Genomic DNA, 17,528 nt, shown 5'->3' on the forward strand with positions numbered 1-17,528 from the left:
AGTCTTCATTGTTGGCAGATTATTCTACAGATTATAAAAGCTTCCAAATATCTTTAGGTTTTACTTCCTCGTCCTCGAAATCCTGATTGTGCACATCAAATGATGTTAGAGATGAAAACATAAATCCATGGCAGAATGAATCAAGCCATGCTGTGGTCTAAATTTTTCTAAATGTTTGTGTTGCCACCAAAACTCACATGTTGAAATCCTAATCCCAAGGTGAAAATATCAGGAGGTGGAGACTTTGAGAAGTGATTGAGTCATGAGAGTGGAGCCCTCACAGATGGGATTAGTATTCATAAAAGAGACTCAAGAGAGACCCATTGTTCCTTCTATCACATGAGGATGCAGTGAAAAGGCATTATCTATGAACCAGAAAGTGGGCCCTCACCAGAATGAATATGCTGGTGCCTTGATCTTGGACTTCCCAGGCTCCAGAACTGTGAGAAATAAATTTCTGTTGTTTATAAGCTACCAAGTATACGGTATTTGGTTACAGTATATCGAACAGACTAAGACAAGCCATTGATTCTTAAAATGTTTGTTTAACCACAGAATGTCAAGGGTGGCATAATTTGATTAACACAATAATGACATTGAAAGTGTAAAAGGGGAAAAAATGATCATCTAAAGAGATACAGAATGTTTTCCAACAAAATTAACTGTGTAGCTCCAATTAAAATTCTTAACAAACTAAGAGCAAAAGGAAATTTTCTTAACATGTTAAAGATCTAAAAAAGTTCTACAGCAAAATGATACATTTTTTTGAAATGTGGAAAAGCCTTCCCTTTAAGATCTGGAGCAAGACAAGTGTGTTGTCTCTCATTACTATTCATTATGCTGAAGGCCTTAGTAAGCACAATGAAATGTGAAATAATAAGTGAAAGTTGCAAGGATCATGCAAAAAGCATTTTATCAACAAATGATATAATAAAACCTGTACACATAAAATATTAAATATAATTAAAATTTAACAAGTTTACTGGATGCAAAAAATTATTTAAAAATCTACTCGACACATAAGCAAAGACTGTTCAAAAATACAATTTAATTAAAAGGGTAGAATTTATATCACATTTTAAAAATGAAGTATTTAAAAATAACTCTAAGAGCTCTTAAAAATTAATTAAAAAGTCAAAGGAAAATATTGGCAAAAGTCTTATAGAAGCACTGCATTGAAGAAGCCTCTATAGTATAGAAACAAACATGAGAAAAGATGTTCAATCTCATTAGTAAGCAAAGAACTGCATGGAAATTAACTACATCCCATTTTCTTCCTACTTTATGTGCAAAAATTAGATGTTGTCAAGGTTATGGAGCAATAGTACACTTAAAAACTGGTACTGTGTAATCGCTTCAGAAAACAATTTATCAGATAAAGTTGATTTTTGTGCACTGAATGCAACTCAACCATTTCAGTCCTGAATGTATACCCTAGAGATACACTTAGACACATACCAATATCTATCCACAGTAGAATGGAAAAATATGGAATACTCATATGATGGATTACTTTATGTTGGGGAAATGAATGCATTTCAAATACCTGTAAAAACATAGATAAATGTTAGTGACATAATATTGAATAAAAAAGCAAAGTTGAAGATGATACACATATAGTATGATTCAATTTATGTGAAGTTTGAAAGCAGGAACAACGAAACTATTTAAGCATAGACATATTTGATTAGTCTATAAAATAAAGCAAGGAAATGGTAAACATAAAATTCAGATTAGTCATTACTAATCAGGGAGGAAAGAAGGGATAAGATTTGAGAAAGATAAGGATCTCGAAAGGTAACAGCAATGACCTTTATTTTCTTATCTGCATGGTATTCAAGCAGGCCTGATATTCACCCGGCATAAACTGGTAGATCTGGGCTAATACATTCTTAACTTGTTGCAAAGATCTGCTTTTCTGAAACTTCTGATTGCCCCCCCAACCACTGGAATTGCCCCAACCTTGGGTTATTAATGTATTTACATGTAATTTAATTACTGATATATTTGGATTTAGAGCAATTACATTAGTTTATTTTCTACTTGTTGTCCCTGTTTTATGTTCCTTTGCTCCTCTCTTCCTATCTTCTTTTGGTGTTCTTTATCATTCCTATTCCATTTTATTTTTTTTTATCCTTTTGCTATACATTCTTGTATTTTCCCGGTTTTGGTACCCTAGAGATAAATGCATGCATCCTTAACTCACCACAGTATACCTTATATTAATATTTTATTACCTCTGAAACAATGCTGAGAACCTACAACAGTTAACTGGATGGTAAACTAGAATGTTAAACACTTTAAGATGGAATAACACACAGCAAAGGCAGTTTGATACTTGCAAAATGTGCGCCTTCTTGTAAAAAATGAACAATTGTTGCAGATCAACTCCTTTAAAATGGCATGTCCCATTGGTCTGGCAAACTGGTAGATTTCTTGGGAGCAAGAAGGCAGCCTTGGATTTTCTTTAACTCTCCATCACTGCCCAGTCAGCTCCTCACATATATGGTAGGAGTTCACTTGGTATCTGTTGTAAATATCCAAAACATTGAACATAAACAAAAATTTCTATGCCACTTCACAACATTAATCAATAAGTGAGGGTCATCATCCACTATTTAGAGTAGCAATAAAAGCCTAGGAATTAGATTGCAGCATATATACAGGTAAGGAAGAGAAATTTTCAATTCCATCAGGTAAAACTGTTAGGAATGAGTACACAGTCTCTTAATACACAGCACTGGTTCTGGTGCCCTTCAATAAGAAAATTCCAAGAAAATGTGATTTGGACAAGTCACTTACTGAATATAATTTTCAAGTCACTCAACACAAAAGAGTTTTAAGAGAACATTGTAGTATTAGAGGGGAAAGGCAAGTATAAGTCATTAAAACTAGCTGATGTTACAGGCAAACTGAAATTACAAAGCCCTAACACAATAAGGAATTTTTTTTCTCAGTCAGTCAAAACCTAATACAGGCTTCACATCCCACTTCATCATGAGGCTATGCTACCCAGGCCACATGATCTCCAAGGCCACCAGGACATGATCACCTGGAGTGGAGGAACTAGAAGATATTTTAGAGGACTGCCATCACTTTGTTCATTTTCCACTGGTCATAACCCAATCATTAGGCCCAACCAACTATAAAGAGGTTCAGAAATCTAGAAGAGGAGCTGTATTGTAAATTACTAAAACTCCATATTTTCCCAATTCCCCAACATTCTCCATCAATAGTCAGTGAGCACGCCAACCAGGTGACCAGGTGCAGCAGTGTGATAAGGCTGGTCCCTGACACAGTGTTGTAAGGCTGACGCGTTCTTGCCCTCTCCGACTGTGACCTAATGACATTAAACCACACTAGTGAAATCCCCTCAGACCTTCTGCTTGGGTCCTCCACCATGATCTCCAGTAAAGTTATGTCCAGAATTGGTGAGTTCTTGGTCTCACTGACTTCAAGAATGAAGCCGTGGACGCTTGTGGTGAATGTTACAGTTCTTAAAGATGGTATGTCCAGAGTTTGTTCTTTCTGATGTTCAGACATGTTCAGAGTTTCTTCCTTCGTGGTCTCGCCGGCTTCAGGACTGAAGCTGCAGACCTTCAGGGTGAGTGTTACAGCTCATAAAGGTGGTGAATCTGGAGTTGTTCTTTCCTCCCATCCAGAGTTGTTCATCCCTCCTGTTGGGTTAGTGGTCTCACTGGCCTCAGGAGTGAAGCTGCAGACTTTCGTGGAGAGTGTTACAGCTTATAAAGGCGTCGGGGACTCAAGATTTATTGCAAAGAGCGAAAGAACAAAGCTTCCACATCACAGAATGGGACCTAAGTGTGTTGACCCTGTTGGCTAGGGCAGCCTGCTTTTATTCCCTTATCTGACCCCACCCACATCCTGCTGATTGGTCCATTTTACAGAGAGCTGACTGGTCCATTTTACAGAGTACTGATTGGTGCGTTTACAATCCCTGAGCTAGACAGAGTGCTGATTGGTGCATTTACAATCCTTTAGCTAGACAAAAAAGTTCTCCAAATCCCCACTAGATTAGACACAGAGTGCTGATTGGTGCCTTTACAATCGTTTAGTTAGACACAAAAGTTCTCCAAGTCCCCACCAGATTGGCTAGATACAGAGTGCCGATTGGTGCATCCACGAACCTTGAGCTAGATATACAATCCTTTAGCTAGACATAAAAGTTCTACAAGTCCCCACCCAACTCAGGTGCCCAGCTGTCTTCCCCTAGTGGATCCCATGCTGGGCTGCGGGCAGAGCTGCCCGCCAGTCCTGGCTGGGTGCCAGCACTCCTCAACCCTTGGGCAGTTGATGGGACCAGGACCGGGTGCTGCGAGCAGGGGGTGGCTCCGGCGGAGTGGGAGTCCACCAGTGGTGGGGGGTGGAGGGCTCGGGCTTGGCGGGCTGCAGGTCCCCAGCCCTGCCAGGCAGGGAGGTGGCTGAGGCCCGGCAAGAATCCGCCTGCTGCGTGCGCAGGCGCCGGCAGTGCTGGGGAACACTGCACACCCTCCGCAGCTGCTGGCCCAGGTGCTAAGCCCCTCACTGCCCGGGCGGGCAGCTCCAGCCGGTGGCTTTGAGTGCGGGGGCCCACTGAGCCCACGCCCACCCAGAACTCTAGCTGGCCTGTGAGCCCCGAGCACAGCCCCGGTTCCCACCCGCACCTCTTCCTCCACACTTCCCCATAAGCAGAGGCAGCCTGCTCCAGCCTCGGCCAGCCCAGAGAGGGGCTCTCACAGTGCAGCATTGGGCTGAAGGGCTTCTCAAGCACGGCCAGAGTGGTCGCTGAGGCCGAGGAGGCACCGAAAGCGAGCGAGGGCTGCTAGCACGTTGTCACCTCTCAAAGGCACTTGCCCACTGGTCCTCAGATCTCTCTCTCTCTTTCCCCTCTGCACCTGCTTGGTTGAGCTCGCTCACCAGGAGTTCCTCCCATATAGCTGGCTTCCTGTGTGGCAAGCCTTGCCGTGCCTCCTGTCTCTGGGTCCTGTGAGTATAATAAACACATGATATTTTTAAATATCATATATCTCTCCCAGTGTGATTTCTGTGACTATGTTGGAGTGATCTGTAAAGATTCCAACAGGACTTCCTTCCCCATTTACAACATAGGGGCACATGGCATTTGGTGACTGTTAACAGTCTCTATGGAAAGAAGAAGAGGAGAGGATATCTATGTGATGTCAAATTTATGTCAAAAGTATTTCTTGGCCTGGATTTTTCGCTCTTCTATTATTGGGTGAAAACAGAAACAGAGAATTCTGACAGTGGTGATAACAGAGGTGTAATGGTTAATTTTATGTGCCAATTTAGCTAGGCCACAGTGCCCAGATTTGTGGTCAAATCTTATACTAAATGTTTCTGTGAAGGTGTTTTTGAATGAGATTAGCATTTAAAGTGTTGGATTTTGAGGAAAGCAGATTACCCTCCGTAATGTGTGGAGAATTCATCCAATCAGTGAAGGCCTGACTAGAACAAAGACTGACCTCTCCCAAGCAAAAATGAACTCAGCCAGCAAACTGCCTGTGGGCTTGAACTGCAACTTTTCCCTTGGTCTCCAGCTTGCTAGGCTATGCTGCAAATGTTGGATTTACTAAGCCTCCATAATCACATAAGCCAATTCCTTAAAATAAATCTCTCTCTCTCTCTCTTTCTCTTTCTCTCTCTATATATATCTGTACACACACATGCACACACACACACACACATCCTGTTGGTTTTGTTTTTCTGGAAAGCCTTGACTAATACAAATAGTTTTAGGGGCTTCTAAAGCAAATATTTTTCTTTTATTCATTTAATAAGGTGTATTACAGAACTACTATATGCATCCAACACTGCAATACGATGAAATAGAAATAAAAGTAAATCAGCCAAAATGTTTTCCTCAAGGAGCAAGATGTCAAAGAGGGAAGATAAAGACATGTTGCAAAATGTCTACTCGTTTACCATTTCTTGTATCTGTCTCCCCAAACTATTGTTTTTTTTTTTTCATTTCTTAACAAAAGTAACCAAAAGCATATAAACGCCATTTTGAGTTCTTCATTTTCTTTTTAAGTTAGAAATTATATTCTTATCTGTATCTGCAGGCTGGATGAACAGTTGTCAAATTAGTGTGAAAAGCATGAATATAGGAAGCCGTAATAATTTTGTTTTAATGTGGGGAGAGCATGCTGCCAGACATCAAAGCACTGGAGTTTTATTTTCCTTTTGCAACTGTGACGTTCATCAGGCCAGCTCAACCCTAAGGTCTTTGATTTTCCCATGGTAGGTGAATATGTTCTCCAAGGTCTCTCTCTTCCAAGTGAGCTTTGTTTCTCTTTTCAGATTCGCTTTCACTATTTGTGCATTGCTCTTCCCTCTCTAGCAAAATAAGTTTCCTCAGCTTCTGCCCATGAACCCCAACTGGTGACCGTGATGAGTTTGACGTCTCCAAACAAAGGCCCGGTCTCTGGACTCTGAATCTTCCTGAACCTCTTCTTGCTCTGCTTCAATGTTGTCTTAGTTCGTTCAGGCTGCTATAACAGAAACCATAGACTCAGTGGTTTGTTTAATTTTATGTATGTATGTATGTATGTATGTATTTGTTTATTTTGAGATGGAGTTTTGCTCTTTTTGCCCAAGCTGGAGTGCAGTGGTGCAATCTCAGCTCACTGCAACCTCTGCCTCCCGAGTTCAAGCAATTCTGCATCAGCCTCCTGACTAACTGGGATTACAGGCACCCACCACTAAGCCTGGCTAATTTTTTCTATTTTTAGTAGAGATGGGGTTTCACCATGTTAGCCAGGCTAGTCTCGAATGCCTGACCTCAGGTGATCCTCCCACCTCAGCCACCCAAAGTGCTGGAATTACAGGCATGAGCCACTGCACCTGGCCTTATTTTATTTTATTTTTTGAGACTGGCTCGCTCTTGTCACCCAGGCTGGAATGCAGTGGTGTGATCTCAGCTCACTGCAACCTCTGCTTCCTGGATTCTCCTGCCTCAGTCTCCCAAGTAGCTGGGATTACAGGCACCCGCCATCACGCCCGGCTAATCTTTTGTATTTTTAGTAGAGACGGGTTTTCACCATGTTGGCCAGGCTGGTTTTGAACTCCTGACCTCAAGTGATCCCCCCACCTCAGCTTCCCAAAGTGTTAGGATTACAGGCATGAACCACCGTGCCCAGCCGACTGGGTGGTTTAAGCCACAGAAATTTATTTCTCACAGTTTCAGAAGCTAAGTAGTCTGGGATCAGAGTACCAGTGTGGTCTGGTTCTGATGAGGGCTCATTTCCTGGTTTGCAGATGGCCATCTTCTTACTGAGTCCTCATGAGGCAGAGAGATGATCTCTCCCATCTCCCATCTTATAAGGACAAGAATCCATTCATGATGGCTGCCTCTCTCTCCACCTCCCTCGGGTTCCCAATGCCATCATATTTGTGATTAAGGCTTAAATATATACATTTTGGAAAGATATGAACATTCAGTTCACAGCAAATGTATACCTGTCCTGTGGCTCATTCTCTCACGATCCATTTTCTGCTTCTAGAGATTTGTCTATTCAGTTAGGTAAACTAACACGCACCAGTGGAATAGAGAACCTGTTGCTTCATGCCTATAGTAAGTAGCACACATGCAGGGAAATTTGTAGTTTTCTGGGAAAAAAACAAACAAACAAAAAAAACCAGAAACCTCACGAAGAGCACTGCTAAGGAGGCAAACATCAGGCTTCTTGTCTGATGAGAGGCCGAGAAGAGTGAAGCACCACACCACCTGATTAATTAATTGTTCCAGTGACATAGGATAGACATGTCACTAAAGCTATTAATATTTGCTGTGGATAATTTCATGACAGAATATATCTTACATCATCCCCTCTCTACAACAGCGCCACTCTCTTTAGCCAGTCTTAATATCTTCCAAGCTGTGATTGCACTGATTATGTAATAGTACATAAAGAAAATGTGTTTAAATTTTACCAAATACTTTTTCACATATAATGAGCTGATGATATGGTTCCCTCTTTTATTTCATAACTGTGCTAAATTATGTCAACTGAGTTTTGAATGTTATGCCAAACTTGTATCTGGGAATAAACCCAACTTTTTGATGATATATTACCCTTTTTACATATTCCTGAATTTGATTTGCTAGTATTTTGTTTAGGGTTTTTGCATTTGTAATTTTCCTTTCTTGTAATGACTCTGAAAGTTTAGTATCTAAGTATCAAGTTATGCTGCACTCAAAAATAGAGTTAGAAATATTTCTTCTACTATTCTGTAGAAAAGTTATATATATTTGATATTATTTCTTACTGAAAAATTTGTAGAATTCATTGCTAAAGCCACCTGAGAACTTTGTTGAATGGTTTTTAATTACGTATTTCTTTTGATTAAGTTCTATTATTAAGATTTTATACATTTTGTCATCATTAATAAGCTGTATTTTCTTCAAGGAAATTTTTCATTTCACTTACATATTTAATTGACTAGCAAAAAGTCAGAAATAATGTACATTTTTATTCTTTTAATATATAAAATATCTATAATGACTCTTTTTTATTCTTGATATTTGTAATTTATATCATTTTCTTTTTTTTTCCTTGATCAATCTTCCCAGGAGTTTTTCATTATCATTAAACTTTTCAAAGAAGCAATTTTTGGCTTAGTTAGGTTTTCTCTATTGCATGGTTTCTGCTTTTATTATTTTGGATTGAGTTTGCTATGACTCTTCTGATCTATTTATATGAGTGCTTCAAGATATGATTTTTAGTCTTTTTTTTCTAACATATGCATTTAGAGATAGATATTTCTAAGCATGACTGTTGTGGCATCACAGATGTTGATATATCATATTTTCATTATCATTTAATTAAACATATTTTCTAATTCTCATTGTAATTTTTTCTTTGACCTAGGGTGTGCAGAAAAGAGTTAACATAGCAAGCTTGAATGCTATCTTTTGAAAGTCCTAAATATAAGATTGACCTTGGAAGATTTTTTTTTTTTTTTTGAGACGGAGTCTCGCTCTGTCGCCCAGGCTGGAGTGCAGTGGCCGGATCTCAGCTCACTGCAAGCTCCGCCTCCCGGGTTTACGCCATTCTCTCGCCTCAGCCTCCCGAGTAGCTGGGCCTACAGGCGCCCGCCATCTCGCCCGGCTAATTTTTTGTATTTTTTTAGTAGAGACGGGGTTTCACCCTGTTAGCCAGGATGGTCTCGATCTCCTGACCTCGTGATCCGCCCGTCTCGGCCTCCCAAAGTGCTGGGATTACAGGCTTGAGCCACCGCGCCCAGCCGACCTTGGAAGATTTACTAGAACTTGGATTTGGGGAAGGATCCCCCCATTTCCACAACTGATAAGAGTGGCTCACTATGCGTAAACTGTACAAAGAATATGATGTATGCTGAATGCTTGCTTTCCTTCTAGGAGTCTGAAATTTTGGCACATGACAGGCAGAGCCTGCCTGTATGAGCAACCTCCAATATAAACCCTGGGCACTGAGTCTTTAATGAGTTTTCCTGGTTGGCAATATTTCACATGTGTTGTCACAACTTGTTGGAAGAAATAAGTGCATCCTGTGTGTGACGGGTAATTTTATGTGTCAACTTGACTGGGCTAAGTAGTGTTCAGATCGCTGGTAAAATACTATTTCTGGGTGTGTTTGTGAGAGTTTCCAGAAGAGGTTAGCATTTGATTCAGTAGACTAAGTAAAGAAGATCCCATCTCACCAATATAGGCAGGCATCATCCAAGCTGTAGAGGGCTAGAATGGAATAAAAAGGTGGAGGAAGAGTGAATTCTCTCTTTTCTTTGGTGGGGGCATCCAGCTTCTCCTGTGCTTGGACATCAGAGCTCCTGGTTATTGAGCCTTTGGACTCCTAGGTTTACTCCAGTGTCTTCCTGCTCCCCAGTTCTCAAGTCTTCAGCCTTGGACTGGGAGTTACACCACCAGTGGCTCCCCTGATTTGTAGGCCTTTGGACTGATACTGGACTACACCATCTGCATTCCTTGTCCTCTGCCTTGCAGATGGCATGTGAGACTTCTAGGCCATAATCATGTGAGCCAATTCTGATAAGTTTCTTCTTATATATGTCTATATTTTTCTATTAGTTGTTTCTCTGGAGAACCCTAATACAATGTGTGACCCTCTTTGGGAGAAGAGTCTGGAAATTTGCCACTGTATTTTCCCCTAGACTTTACCCCATCAGTTTTTCCCTTTGCTGATTTTGCCTTTCATTTGTAACAAATCATAGCCATGAGTATGACAATATGATGAGTCCTGTGAGTCCTCATAGCAGATCACTGAACCTGGAAATTGCCCTGGAGACCCTCGACAAACGTAGTCTTAAGCACTTAGGAATCCCTCCCTTTTTTTTCTGTGCATCTGTTTTGCTTAATTCCATGTTGTTAGAGAACTACGCTGAATAATTCTAGTTAGAATATGTTGAAACTGACTGCATGAAAAGCCAACTTTAGTAAATATTCTATAAGCAATTTTAAAGGAAGCGTTTCTTGAACTTGTATGCCTTATTTATATATGCTGATTAGGTCAAGTTTCTTAATTGTATTTTCAAATATGTATAATATTTAGTGATTTTGTCTGTTCCATCAGTTACTGAGAAAAATGCATATAAGTGACTTAAAATAATTGTGAAATTAAAATATTTTTTCTTACTAGTTCCATCCATATTTGTTTTATGTATTTTGAGTCCGTATTATTATTTGCAGTCAAGTTAGAGTTAATACATCTTCCTGGTGGATTGACGATTTTATTATTATGAAACATCGCTTCTTGTCACTCATTATATTTCTTGCCTTAAATTCTACTTTGATTGATAGTAACAGTGCAGCATTCATTTTGGCATATGTATGTGCGTGTGCATGTGTATGTGCATATGTGTTTTACTTAGGTTTGTATGGTATATATCTCTTTTATTCTGTGACTTTTTAATCTTTCTGTGCTGTTATATTTAGGTATGTCTCTTGTAAACACTACATACTTAGCATGTTTAATTCTTACTCAATCTGAGTATTACATTCCATTGGATTACTAATATTTTTTAATTTAAGCCTACCATCTTGTTCTTTGTTTTCTACTTCTTCTATGGTAATTGATTTGCTTTAATGCGACCCCCAGAGCAAATGCCAGAGAAAAGGCAAGTAGGCAAGGCAAAAAAACACTTTATTTACAAGCCAATGTGAAGGAGGGAGCAAGGTTCACCGGTCTCTGGCAGTGGAGGCCAACGAAGTCGCTCCGGTGTTCTCGGGTGAAGTTCCTAGGTCCGCACAGGAGCAGGGGCCAAGGAAGTTCGCACCAGAGGTCTCGGACCAGGTTCCTGGGTCCCGCGTACGAGGAGGGGCCAAGGAAGTTCGCACCAGCATTCTGGGACGAGGTTCCTGGGTCCCGCCTATGAGGAGGGGTCAAGAAAGTTCGCTCCGGCGTTCTCGGATGAGGTTCCTGGGTCCCGCGCAGGAGGAGGGGCCGAGGAAGTTAGCACCGGCGTTCTCGGTGAGGTTCCTGGGTCCCACGCACGAGGAGGGGCCGAGGAAGTTCGCTCTGCGTGCCCGCGGGAGCGGCTTTTATGTCCTGGGCCCAGGAGTGGGCGGGCAGTGGGCGGGACATAGGCGGGTCGGGGGCGGGTCGATAGGCGTGGCTAGGCGGGTTCCGGTTTCTCTCAGTCGGAGGTCGGGTTGCGCCTGTGCAGTCGACCCGTGTCTTTCCTGGGCGTGGGAAAGTTGACGGTGAAGAACCTGGAACTGCGCCATCTTGCCTCTGTTTGTCCAAACAGTAATAAATTAAAAAACATTATGGGAAAGTATGGATATTCAAAACCTATATTGACTGGAGGAGGTCAGTTATGTCTTCAAGGGAGGATTTGAAACACTTTTTCTTAAAAAGGAAGATAATTAACATTTTACACTTGCAGTTCATTCAGTTTCTAGTACAACTAGCCAACTCCACTATTGTAACCCAGAAAACTTCCTAAATAGTATGTAAATGAGTAGAAATGGCCATTGTTCAATAAATTGTATTTACAAAAATAGGCAGCCAATTTATAGACTATAGTTTGTCTATTTTTGCTCTGGAATCAATTACTTATATCTTTATTTGTGCCACATATGTTTCTTGCATTTCCTTATATATTTTTTGCTTTTATGTTTCTCTTTGTTGGGTCTTAATATGTTCTACTGAGCTGTTTTCTGTTTCACTAATCTTCTCTTCTGTGTATCTAATCTTCAGTAAAACAATTTATTGTGTACTTAATTTCAAGGTTTTTTTTTGTTGCTGTTGCTACATTTTCTTTTTTCTTTTTTTTGAGATGGAACCTCAAAAATTGAATTGCTGGAGTGCAATGGTGCAATCTTGGCTCACTGCAACCTCCATGTCCTGGGTTCAAGTGATTCTCCTGCCTCAGCCTCCTGAGTAGCTGGGATTACAGGCATGCACCACCACACACAGCTAATTTTTTGTATTTTTAGTAGTATTTAGTATTTTTGTATTTTTGTAGTTTTGTATTTATGCAACACAGCGTTGCATCATTTTGGCCAGGCTGGCCTCAAACTCCTCCCAAAGTGCTGGGATTACAGGTGTGAGCCACTGGTCTGTTGATACATTTTCTGTTTAATGTTTTTGTAGGTTTCAATTCTCTGGTAAAGTGCTCCATCTAATCATCTCTTTTCTTTAACTTATTGGTCATAGTTACATTAAAGTCCATTTCTATTAACACTCTCTGAGTTGTCTGTGGTTCTATTTTTATTTTCTTTTTTTCTCCTTGGTTTTCAGTCATTTGTTTCTGTTTTCTAGTCTTCATGGTAGGCCAATAATTATGTATAAAAAGATGTGGAGATAACTGAAGGCTATATCTAATGTTATGGTTTTCCAGATAGAATTTAATTTTGTTTTCTTACGGACATTCAGAATAGGGGCATGCCACCTTAATCCAGATTGGGCTATAGCTAGATTAAAGATAGGTTTTAATCTTTTGTGTATACAGATTAATTTCTTTGTAAAACTTAATCCCAGAGTACAGATATTCAGGAGTTCTAACTGGAAGGGTGGCCCTCCTTCCCTGACAGGCTTTGGTTCCAAGTCGGTACCATCATCTTTTTGAGACTGTTAGAAACTCAGTTGTTTCCCAGCTTCTTAGCCAAACATTTCTGCTCTGCCTTGTAGCCTTTGGTTCTGCAATTTAGGAATTGGAAAATACCTCAAGGGGAAAAGCAGTTCAGATTATTGGCTCACACCAATATGTTTTTCCTTTTTCTAAGATCTTCATTTCTTAAATCTTGATTGCCTTAGTAGCCCTGCTTTAGAGTCTTAGGTGAGAGTTTTGAAAGCTTTGCTCAAGATCTCAGCCCCCTATCTTCACAGATTCTCAGTTTTATAGACTTTTGTTAAAATAGCTCAAGGGGAAGGATTTCACAGAACTCCCAGTCTATAACAATTCATTTAGCTTATTTCTTGAATCTTGGTAACTCAAATCATGACTGCTTAAAGAGCATTCCAATGTTTTCAAACAGTTTTGTGTGTGTGTGTGTGTGTGTGTGTGTGTATGATGTAGTTCTGTCCATTTGTAAATTATTCTCTTTGAAAGGATTAGTCTGTAATAAGCTATGCCAATTAAAACAGGCAGGCAACTCAATGTACTCATTTATAAATCTAAGACTTTAGATGTTACCAGTTCAAACCGCAATGTGAGCTTCATTTACAATGACTGGAATTCTATCCTTCTGTTAGTAAAATCTAAATTTATGTTAGTTAGTTTGAAAGCTTCTACACTGCCTTCTTACATTGAATCACCAGCATGTAAAAGTATATTTTTTTTTTAATGAGCAACTATTGAGAAGTGTTTTTACTAGTGTAGTATATTTCTTTGTGTAGAATTGTATGTTGAAATTATACATTGTTAATTTAAATCATTCTTCTTTATAGTAAAGAAAAATGAACCAAAATAATAATTTAAAAGTTATGTTTATTTCATATTTATATTAAATTTCTTGAGAAAACCATAAATCTTCCATCTTTTTTATTGTTTTTTAAAAAAACAATTTAAAGCCACATTTTAATTCCCTTAGCAACTCACTGAAAATTTATTCAGATGAAAGATCATGACTAACAAGTCTCAAATCCCCTTACACCTAATGGATAGTGCCTTTTATGTGGTAGATCTACCGAATTTTTTGAAGGTTCTGTTGATTCTGGGTTTTTAGCTTTTTCTAATACTGTTATTATGCTCTATGCCCTTCTTGTATAATCATTGCTGGTTACATCACTCTCTTCTATTATTTAAGTGTCCTTTAAAAATATAATTTTTTATAATGGCTATGAATTGTTAGATGCCTCCTTTTTTCCTCCGTGGATCATTTTTTAAATTAGATTGAAAGTTTTCTTTTTGAAAGATTTTAACAGTCTTGGGCTGCTTTCCTCTCTAAGCCTGGCCATTGGATTATTTTTTCCTGAGTATATAGATATATGCCTGTCTAAGCTTTAGTTCACCTGTCTGTCCAGACTCAGCATTCCCTTCTTTGGACACAAAAACTCTAAGATGAAAATGGTTCTTCTTTCTGAATCTGGCCTTATCTGGATAGCACCAAACATCTTTGTTGATTAGAATTAAGTATAAAAGAATAGCTCACATTGTTTTATCTTTTGAAAAGAAAGAAAACTGTCAATAAAGTAAATCAAGAATTTATCAGACAGACTTCTTGGAGCAGAGAGAGATTTTCAGCAAATGCACAGCTTGTTGGATTAAACACAATCCTTAGTACAACTTACCTCTTTAATAGTTGCTTGATTTTTATTAAATCACAAAATTTCAGCTCATGAGACAAACAGGGGAAAATGCCAAAATAGAAAATCAAATCAGGAAAAAAGAAATAAAATGAAAAACAATTTTGCATACAAATGAGTAAATGGAGGAAAAACAAACATATGTGAGCTCTAATTAGATGCTGATTTTTTTCTAAGTTGCACATCTATGATCATTTATTTAAATAGAAAACTGAAAATACTTAACAAAAGGACATTTAAATAAAACAGAATGGAATTTAAGCAGAAGCTGACTTCAACTTTTGCACAAAAGCTGCAAAATTGGGAGGGAAAGAAGGAGAAACACTTACAAACTCAGGCAGCCAACTTATTCCAAAAGATGTACCAAAATTGGGTACGTAACTGTTTATTCTAGGCCACTGATGTCTGTACTTGCAGCTAGCCAACTCCAAGCAACAAAGGGATAAAGCTAGGTGGAATGGCTGCCTCCAGGAGTTGGCCAGCTACCTCAAGACACATTCATATAGAACTTGGATGTTAATGGTTTTGGCAGTCAGCACAAAATTTTTAAATGAATATTTCTATTTCAGCTTGATCTCCAAGGGCCATATCTTCTAAGGTGGCCACAAGCTGTGCTGCCTGCCATTCACTTCAGGGTACAATGGAATATGCCATCTTGAAGTTGGCCAGATCTTGTTTTCTGGCTCTCCTTGTAGATTGAATTTCACTGTATTTTCTTTTTCCTAAACAAGTCTGGCACCAAACTAAAATTCAAGAATAAACAAAGATGATCGAGGTTTTTTTTTTTTTTTTAATCAACATTTTTTACATAAGATTCTGTGTAGAAATGATATCTAGCTGTTCCCCCAAACATTTGTGTTCCCCTTCCATGATGCCATTGCAGCTGGGAAGGGACTACCTAGCTCCACCAGTTGTTTAAAGTAATGTCATGGAACTTGTTCTCACCAATTCAATATAAGCAGAATGGTGGGTGCCACTTCTAACCTGAAGTGGCTAGGATATAGGTAGACGTATTCTCCTGTGTGTCTTATCCCATCTTCTGTCTGAATGCTGTTGCCCAGGGAGACCTCAGTAGTCCTTTCTTGGAGAGAGAGAAGTCTCCTGAGGCTAGGTTTCTAAATAAGTACAGAAAAAAAAATGTATCCTCTCCCACAACAAAGAGAAATGCATTAGACTTCTGTGGAGCAAGAAAAATTTATTGTGTTAAATTACCGAGGTTTGTTTTAAAGATGTTTGTTCCAACAGCTAGCATTACTCAAACTTATAGTGCCTTTGTCTCAATCATACACACACACACACACACACACACACACACACATGCGTGCACAGAGAGAGAGAAAGATAGAGAGAGAGAGCACTCTTCAGCAATTTATCTCCAGGGTCTGTTAGACCAGCTGTATCAAGCAGGATTAAACTGGAGAAGCAGAACCAGTAGGAGGTATATATACATACATATTCACATGCATACATAGGGGGTGTGTATGCATGTAAAAGATTTCTTACAGGAATTTGACCTTGCGCAGTTGTGAAAGTTAAGCAGTGTTGGTAAGGCTATTGTCTTTGCATCTGATGCTGGAGCTTGAAGTCTGCTGCACAGGCTGTCGGAGGCAAGATGGCTATAGAATGAGGGAAAACTGGGACAAGCTAGAGCCCACAAGCAGATGCTGGGACCCACGAGGACACACTGGAGCCAGCCTCAGTTCTCAATGCTTCTAAACTTGCAGATGTGAGTATTCCACAGGGCACACCAGCACCCTTCATCATGGAGCTGAATGTACAGGTGACTTACAAACTCGAGAAATTCAAAGGGAATCTGGGGATAGGTGAAGCAGTTTCTGTCCTGGCTGCCATTCATGTCAAGGAGGTGCAACAGCAGATAAGCAACAATCTTGGTGAGCAACAAAAGCATCTGATGACCTTGCCTCAAACTTTTGAGTGCTTAAAAGCAATGTGTCTGCTGCTTCCTTTCTGCCCTCTGAAGCTTACACAGAATATTTCTCATGGATCACCCTGAAAGAAAAATTTCAGAAAAAAGGAAACCTTGTAAACATAGGTCAGTCTTGCCAAGTGGGCACATTACAAAGCCTCTATACTAGTTCACTGATTAAATAACCAGCCAATTTTTGTTCTTTAAAAGGTTACTACTCATTTATTAAATGTGCATTCAATTCTACTTATTTTCTAGCATTTAGGAAAGTACTACAAATAAAAATAAAAATGTGAATAAATATAGCTTCAGTCTTTAGCAATGGACTATCTATTGGAATTAACAAACCTATAAACAGAAGAGTATAATATAATGATGTCATTGCAATGGTACTGCTATTCAAAGGACATTGTATGAACACTGTCTGAGGAGGAGCAGTGCAAGGGTATTAATGTTAACAATTACACTAGACTGCTCTGCCCACATCTACATTTACAAATACCTGGGAAACTCCTGCTGTCCCAATACCAACTTCCAAGTCAGCTTTTTGCTGTCAGCAACATCCCCTACTGCCTTCCTAATGTGTTAGATTGACAGTCATAAGTGTAGAAAGAAACAGGGGCCTCATTTTAGCTTCAGAAGCCAGAGTTGAGGCTAAAAGCAGTCACCAGGAGAAAACAATGTCAATCGTTTTATTTTAAATGTAACATAACATATAGGAGAGGAAAACAAAGAGTGAACAAAGATTGGTAGACACTGCGTAAAGTCATTTTTCATACACACTTCACCAGGACTACGCCATGGTATTACAGCAAGCATGCCACTGACAAGAAATG

The sequence above is a fragment of the Trachypithecus francoisi genome, unplaced genomic scaffold (assembly GCF_009764315.1).
Source record: "Trachypithecus francoisi isolate TF-2019V2 unplaced genomic scaffold, Tfra_2.0 Lachesis_group15, whole genome shotgun sequence".
Lineage (NCBI taxonomy): Eukaryota > Metazoa > Chordata > Mammalia > Primates > Cercopithecidae > Trachypithecus > Trachypithecus francoisi.